The sequence below is a fragment of the Lolium perenne genome, chromosome 4 (genome assembly GCF_019359855.2).
Source record: "Lolium perenne isolate Kyuss_39 chromosome 4, Kyuss_2.0, whole genome shotgun sequence".
NCBI classification, from domain to species: domain Eukaryota; kingdom Viridiplantae; phylum Streptophyta; class Magnoliopsida; order Poales; family Poaceae; genus Lolium; species Lolium perenne.
This window is the reverse complement of record NC_067247.2, coordinates 102921933-102929983: the sequence shown is the minus strand read 5'-3', so window position 1 is coordinate 102929983 and position 8051 is coordinate 102921933.

The following is an 8051-nucleotide window of genomic DNA, read 5'->3' as shown; positions in this document are numbered from 1 at the left end:
AGTAGTGGCGCACGGCAGCCATGGTGCGCCACTGATGGCAGTCTTACGGCTAGGCCTTTTCCTAGTAGTGCGGTGACGCCTGCGGGTGTCGCCCTTCCTTCTTGAAGGGCGTCGGGTGTACCTCCTCCCCAATCCCTTCCGCGTATCGGGGGAAACCCTAGGACTAGTCCGGGCAGCAGTGACGTCGTCGTCGCTTTCCTTGTTGAAGGTGTTGCTTGATACGCGGCGCTTGGTAGGCTAGGTGTGTGGTGGAACTACTCGGAGGGCGCAGCGGTTGCGAGTCGTCTTCGTTCTTGTCGAGCAGCCAGTGTCGGCATTGTTTTCTCTTTTCTTTATCTTTTGATCCTTTTGGGCTTGGTTGTGCTGCGGCCCCAGCGTGCGTGTTGTATGGATTGGTTGCTATATTAATATAGCGGGGCAAAAGCCTATTTCCAGGAGGAGCAATCTTGAACTTCCAGCTAGGATTCTCCTTTCTAAAATTGTTCATGGTGTACTTAGATAGCTCACGCAAATTCAGTAAGCATATATCGATGAGCGTCCTCATACGATCGGATCCACCACGCCAAAGCATTTGATCCCAACAACAGGCCTATTGGCGCTCTGTACGGGAAAAATAGCCTCCATCGGTGGTTTCTATGGTCTAAAATTTTCAATAATTTATCCCACACTCCCATGCCAGTAACATGCCAGACTCAAGTCATCGGGCGGGGCCCTCTTGAGAGTGCCGAACATATGGTAAACTCTCCATATTTGTAGCCGATGTGAAGTACTCTGGCATAAATAAATGTTGAAATATTGGGCCCACTTTTAGTGGCTAAATTAGATTTCAGTTTTTCCTATAAATCTCAAAGCCCACGTAGTGGCAGCCTTGTGAGTTTGAGCTCAAGTTGGTGGCAGCTCACTAGGGAGTGGCAAGAGGTGGGAAGTTTAGTCCCACATGGAAAGTTGGGAGGAAGTTAGACCACCTTATAAGGTGGGTTGTTCCACCACTAGTAAGTGAGTGAGAATAGGAGTGCTACACGCGCGCTCCTCCTCCTCGCTCGTCTCGACACGGCACGGCACGGCACGCGCTGCGCTCGTGGTGAGTGGATTGAGCCTCGAGCCGAGACTTTCCTTATCCCGAGCCTATATAATCTCCTGCCCGGCTACCGCAGAAACACATCCAATACACGAGTTAGGGTTTCCACCTCTCTCTGCTTGCGCCGCCATCGTAGCCTACTCCATCCCGCGCGCCGACGTGCATCGGCGAACGGGAGAGCAGGTCTCCGGAACCGCTCGTCCTTGCGATCCTGTACGGGAGAGGGCGAATTAGGTTTTTGGGAAGCGCTCTGCGCGACTGCTCAAGCTCTTCATCACGGGTCGCCTTCCGTCCAAGTCGGGCGGTGCTGCCTACCGTCGTCTTCAACGCCGTCTACTTCGACCCATCGTCCCCGTCGTGAACAACGTTACTGCTGTGACATCATCTGCTACACCTCCACCAGATCGGTACGTGCGACATATCTCGATCTGTTTAGCGATGGATGCTTTACCGTTTGCGCTTCTGCTACTCATGTTGATTAATGCATCTAGTATGTTTGAGTTTCACATGTTAGTAGTTGCTGCCATCATGTTTTATATTCTGGAATTAATCATGGAAATTGTGCCTAATTATCCAACAATCCAAAAACTTAATTGTAGGCAATTTCCTCAGTTAACAATGGCTGGTTTTGCTGATGCACTGAGGCCGGATAAGTTCACCGGTGTGCACTTTAAGAGGTGGCAAGTTAAGGCCATGCTCTGGCTTACTCATCTGAAAGTGTTCGAAGTTAGTGATGGTTTACCTGAAGGAACTATATCTGACCAAGATCAGAACAAGTTCAAGGAAAACAATACTCTCTTCGTCGGATGCGTTCTGAGTATTCTTGCTGATCGTCTGTGTGATGTGTACATGCACATAACAGATGGTAAAGAGCTCTGGGATGCACTGAATGCTAAATTCAGTGCAACCGATGCAGGCAGTGAACTGTACATCATGGAGAGCTTCCATGATATCAGGATGGTAAACAACCGTTCTGTAGTCGAACAAGCTCATGAGATACAGTGCATTGCGAAAGAGCTTGAACTCCTTAAGTGTGCCTTACCTGACAAGTTTGTGGCTGGATGCATCATCGCTAAGTTGCCCCCTTCATGGAAGAACTTTGCCACAACTCTCAAACACAAGAGATAGGAGATATCAGTTGGAAATCTGATAGCGTCTCTTGATGTTGAGGAGACAGCTCGGGCTAAGGATAATACTGAGAAAGGAGAGGGGCAGTCTAGCGCCAACATGGTGCAGAAGAAACCCTACAGCAAGAACAAAGGGAATAACAACCCTCCTTCAATAAGCCTATGAAGACTACAACCTTCAAGAAGAAGAAGATGATAAACAAAGCAGATCTGAGCTGCTTTACATGTGGAGAGGCTGGCCACTTTTCTAAGGACTGTCCAGAGAGGGCAGACCGCAAGAAAAAAGGGAGGCAAGTCAACACGGTGACCGCTAGCAATGCTGATGGGTACGGTAATCTCTTTACTATTCTTTCGGTATTTCAATCTCCATGTTGGTGGATTGATACAGGTGCTAATGTAAATGTGTGTGCTGACATATCCATGTTCACTTCTTACCAGGTCGCCCGGGATTCTTCCGTCTTGATGGGGAATGGGTCACATGCTTCTGTTCGTGGTGTTGGCACGGTAGATCTGAAGTTCACTTCGGGGAAGATCGTGCAACTGAGGAACGTGCAGCATGTCCCTACTATGAACAAGAATCTCGTTAGCGGCTCCCTTCTATGCAGAGATGGGTTTAAGGTTGTTTTAGAGTCGAATAAAGTAGTTGTTTCCAAGTTTGGACAATTTATTGGTAAAGGCTATGAGTGCGGAGGCTTGTTCCGCTTTTCGCTTTCTGATTTCAGTAATAAGACTGTGAACCATATTTGTGGCAATGTTAGTGATGATACCAGTGTTTGGCATTCTCGTTTATGTCACATTAATTTTGGTTTAATGTCTCGGCTATCCAGTTTAAGTTTAATTCCGAATTTCACCATTGCCAAAGGTTCTAAGTGCCATAGTTGTGTGCAATCAAAGCAACCTCGGAAACCTCACAAGGCGGCCGAGGAGAGAAACCTGGCACCTCTAGAACTCATACATTCTGATCTATGCGAGATGAATGGTGTGTTGACAAAAGGTGGAAAGAGATATTTCATGACATTGATTGATGATGCGACTAGATTCTGCTATGTTTATTTGTTGCGAACTAAAGATGAAGCTTTAGACTATTTTAAAATTTATAAGACCGAAGTTGAAAATCAACTAGAGAGAAAGATCAAGCGTCTTAGGTCGGATCGTGGTGGCGAATATTTTCCTAAATCTTTGATGAATTCTGTGAGGAACATGGCATTATTCATGAGAGGACGCCTCCCTATTCACCCCAATCAAACGGGGTTGCCGAGAGGAAAAACCGCACGCTGACTGACTTGGTGAATTCCATGTTAGCCAATGCTGGTTTATCAAAGGCATGGTGGGGGGAGGCTTTGTTGACTTCATGTCATGTCCTGAATAGAGTTCCTAACAAGAATAAAGATAAAACCTCTTACTAGGAGTGGGCTGGGAGAAAACCATCACTTTCGTATTTGCGCACATGGGGATGTTTGGCGAAAGTCAATATTCCAATTACTAAGAAGCGCAAACTTGGACCAAAGACTGTGGATTGTATCTTTCTAGGTTATGCTCCGCGGAGTGTAGGATATAGATTTTTAGTAGTTCAATCCGAGGTACCTGATATGCATGTTGATACTATTATGGAATCTCGTGATGCAACATTTTTTGAGAATATGTTTCCTATGAAAGATATGCATAGCATTGCTAGAATTTCTACTGAGATAATTCCTGAGTCTAGAACATCTAATGAGTATTTTGAACAATCACATGAGAATGTTACTGAGAAGGATGACAATGAAGCTCCTAAACGGAGCAAGAGACGAAGGATTGAAAAATCCTTTGGTGATGATTTCATTGTGTACCTTGTGGATGATACTCCCACATCCATTGCAGAGGCATATGCATCTCCAGATGCAGATGACTGGAAAGAAGCTGTTCATAATGAGATGGACTCGATTCTTTCTATTGGAACTTGGGAGTTGTCAGAACGACCCCATGGATGCAAGCCAGTAGGCTGCAAATGGGTGTTCAAGAAGAAGCTAAGACCTGATGGTACTATTGAAAAGTACAAGGCACGGCTTGTAGCAAAAGGCTACACACAGAGAGAAGGCGAAGATTACTTTGACACCTATTCACCTGTCACTAGACTTACCACCATTCGAGTACTACTATCCATGGCTGCCTCCTATGGTCTTATCGTTCATCAAATTGACGTAAAGACAGCTTTCCTTAATGGAGAGTTGGAAGAGGAAATCTATATGGATCAGCCTGATGGGTTTGTAGTAAAAGGTGAAGAAAGAAAGGTGTGCAAGTTGTTGAAATCTTTATATGGCCTCAAACAAGCACCTAAGCAATGGCATGAGAAGTTTGACAGAACTTTAACTTCTGTAGGCTTTGTTGTCAATGAGGCTGACAAGTGCGTTTACTATCGCCATGGTGGGGGCGAAGGTGTTATACTATGTTTGTATGTGGATGATATTCTGATCTTCGGTACAAACATGAAAGTAATACACGAGGTCAAGTCTTTCTTGTCAAAGAGCTTTGATATGAAAGATCTGGGAGAAGCTGATGTGATTCTGAACATCAAGCTGATTAAGAACGAGAGTGGGATTACTCTAACGCAATCCCATTATGTTGAGAAGATCTTGAGCCGGTTCGGCTATATTGATAGCAAGCCTTCTTCAACACCTTATGATCCCAGTGTGACACTACGCAAGAACCGGAGGATTGCCATAGATCAATCGAGATATTCTTAGATCGTTGGCTCACTCATGTACTTAGCGAGCGCGACTACACCCGACATCTCTTTTGCTGTTAGCAAGTTGAGTAGGTTCATGTCAAACCCGGGTACTGATCATTGGCATGCAGTTGATAGGGTCATGCGCTACCTATGCGGTACAATGAGTTATGGGATTCACTATTCAGGGCACCCAGCTGTGCTTGAAGGATATAGTGATTCGAATTGGATCTCAGATGTAGCTGATCTGTACGCCACAAGTGGGTATGTATTTACCTTTGGAGGTGGCGCAGTGTCATGAAGATCTTGCAAGCAAACCATATTGACGAGGTCAACTATGGAAGCAGAACTTACTGCTTTAGACACAACCACTGTTGAATCAGAATGGTTGCGTGAGCTCTTGATGGACTTGCCTATGGTTGAAAAACCTGTTCCGGCAATCCTTTTGAATTGTGACAATCAAACTGTATTTGTCAAAGTGAACAATTCTAAGGATAACGCGAAGTCATCAAGACACGTCAAGAGACGTTTGAAGTCTGTCACGAAATTGTGAAACTCCGGAGTAATAACTGTTACATATATTCAAACAGACAAAAACCTGGCAGATCCCTTTACAAAGGGACTATCACGTAATGTGATAGAAAGTGCATCGAGGGAGATGGGTTTGAGACCCGTTGATGTTAAGCCATAGTGGTAACCCAACCTTTGTGATCGGAGATCCCGTGAATTAGGACATGGGAAGAACAAACTAGTGGTTTATTTGAGGAGAGTATTATGTAACCCTCTCTATGTGAAGAAGCACAACTCTCAATTGCTGTAAGGCAGGTTGGCAACAAGCCTTAATGTGTTTATGTTGGCTATTTTAGCAAAGATGTTGTCCTACAGAGCATTCTTGAAATAACACACCTATATGAGTCCGATTGTTAAACGTCGCAATCTATGAGATTTTGGGTGATCTCTAGTAAACTCATGAAGAGACCATGAAGTATGACGCATATGCTTCACCCGCGGGGTAGGCTACTGGCAGCCATGTACTGATCATGACTTTGAGTGAAACCCTGTTCACGCAAAACTTGCAATTCAAGGCTTAGTCCATTGTTCAAGTGTGAATGGATGTAGCTTAAGGTTCTAGGCGGAAGTTCAACTTAACAGTCTCCGCTGAAACACTGGTATATAAACAAGCAGCGAGTATTGGTAAATCTCTAAATGGGGATTTGAGATCTGGTGGGGGATTGTTGAAATATTGGGCCCACTTTTAGTGGCCCAAATTAGATTTCAGTTTTTCCTATAAATCTCAAAGCCCACATAGTGGCAGCCTTGTGAGTTTGAGCCCAAGTTGGCGGCAGCTCAGTAGGGAGTGGCAAGAGGTGGGAAGTTCAGTCCCACATGGAAAGTTGGGAGGAAGTTAGACCACCTTATAAGGTGGGTTGTTCCACCACTAGTAAGTGAGTGAGAATAGGAGTGCTACACGCGCACTCCTCCTCCTCCTCGCTCGCTCGTCTCGTCTCGACACGGCACGACACGACGCGCGCCGCGCTCGTGGTGAGTGGATTGAGCCTCGAGCCGAGACTTTCCTTACTTTTTGCAGCTCAGGAAAACGAACAGAGTCCTAGACGGACGCGTCGCAGTTAGTCGGTTTGGGTCACTCCCGGATTGTGGGCTATCTGTAACCGACTCGAAACGTTCGTGGCCCACGTCGCCTAGGGTTTACTGAAGGAGATATGCCCTAGAGGCAATAATAAAGTGGTTATTATTTATATCTTTATGTTTATGATAAATGTTTATATATCATGCTATAATTGTATTAACCGAAACATTAGTACATGTGTGATATGTAGACAAACAAGAAGTCCCTAGTATGCCTCTTAAACTAGCTTATTGATTAATGGATGATTAGTTTCATAATCATGAACATTGGATGTTATTAATAACAAGGTTATATCATTATATGAATGATGTAATGGACACACCCAATTAAGCGTAGCATAAGATCTCGTCATTAAGTTATTTGCTATAAGCTTTCGATACATAGTTACCTAGTCCTTATGACCATGAGATCATATAAATCACTTATACCGGAAAGGTACTTTGATTACACCAAACACCACTGCGTAAATGGGTGGCTATAAAGGTGGGATTAAGTATCCGGAAAGTATGAGTTGAAGCATATGGATCAACAGTGGGATTTGTCCATCCCGATGACGGATAGATATACTCTGGGCCCTCTCGGTGGAATGTCGTCTAATGTCTTGCAAGCATATGAATAAATTCATAAGAGACCACATACCACGGTACGAGTAAAGAGTACTTGTCAGGAGACGAGGTTGAACAAGGTATAAAGTGATACCGAAGATCAAACCTCGGACAAGTAAAATATCGCGTGACAAAGGGAATTGGTATTACATGTGAATGGTTCATTCGATCACTAAAGTCATCGTTGAATATGTGGGAGCCATTATGGATCTCCAGATCCCGCTATTGGTTATTGGTCGGAGTGAGTACTCAACCATGTCCGCATAGTTCACGAACCGTAGGGTGACACACTTAAAGTTGGATGTTGAAATGGTAGAAATTGAATATGGAATGGAGTTCGAATATTTGTTCGGAGTCCCGGATGAGATCCCGGACATCACGAGGAGTTCCGGAATGGTCCGGAGAATAAGATTCATATATAGGATGTCATTTTATGTGAATTAAAATGTCGCGGAAGGTTCTATGGAAGGTTCTAGAAGGTTCTAGAAAAGTCCGGAAGAAACCACCAAGGAAGGTGGAGTCCACATGGGACTCCACCTCCATGGCCGGCCAACCCTAGTGGGGGTGGAGTCCCAAGTGGACTCCCCCTTAGGGGGCCGGCCACCCCCCCATATGGGAGGTGGAAATCCCACCTTTGGTGGGAGTCCTAGCTTGGCTAGGTTTCCCCCTCTTATGGGAAGTTTTTGGTTCGGGTCTTATTCGAAGACTTGGAGACAAACTCTTGGGAATCCACCTATATAATGAGGGGCCAAGGGAGGGGGCCGGCCACCCCAAGACCACAAGCTGGCCGCCCCCCTTGAAGTGGCCGGCCACCCCCTCCCAAACCCTAGCCGCCCCCCTCTCCTCCATATCTCCCGCGTAGCTTAGCGAAGCTCCACCGGACTTCTCC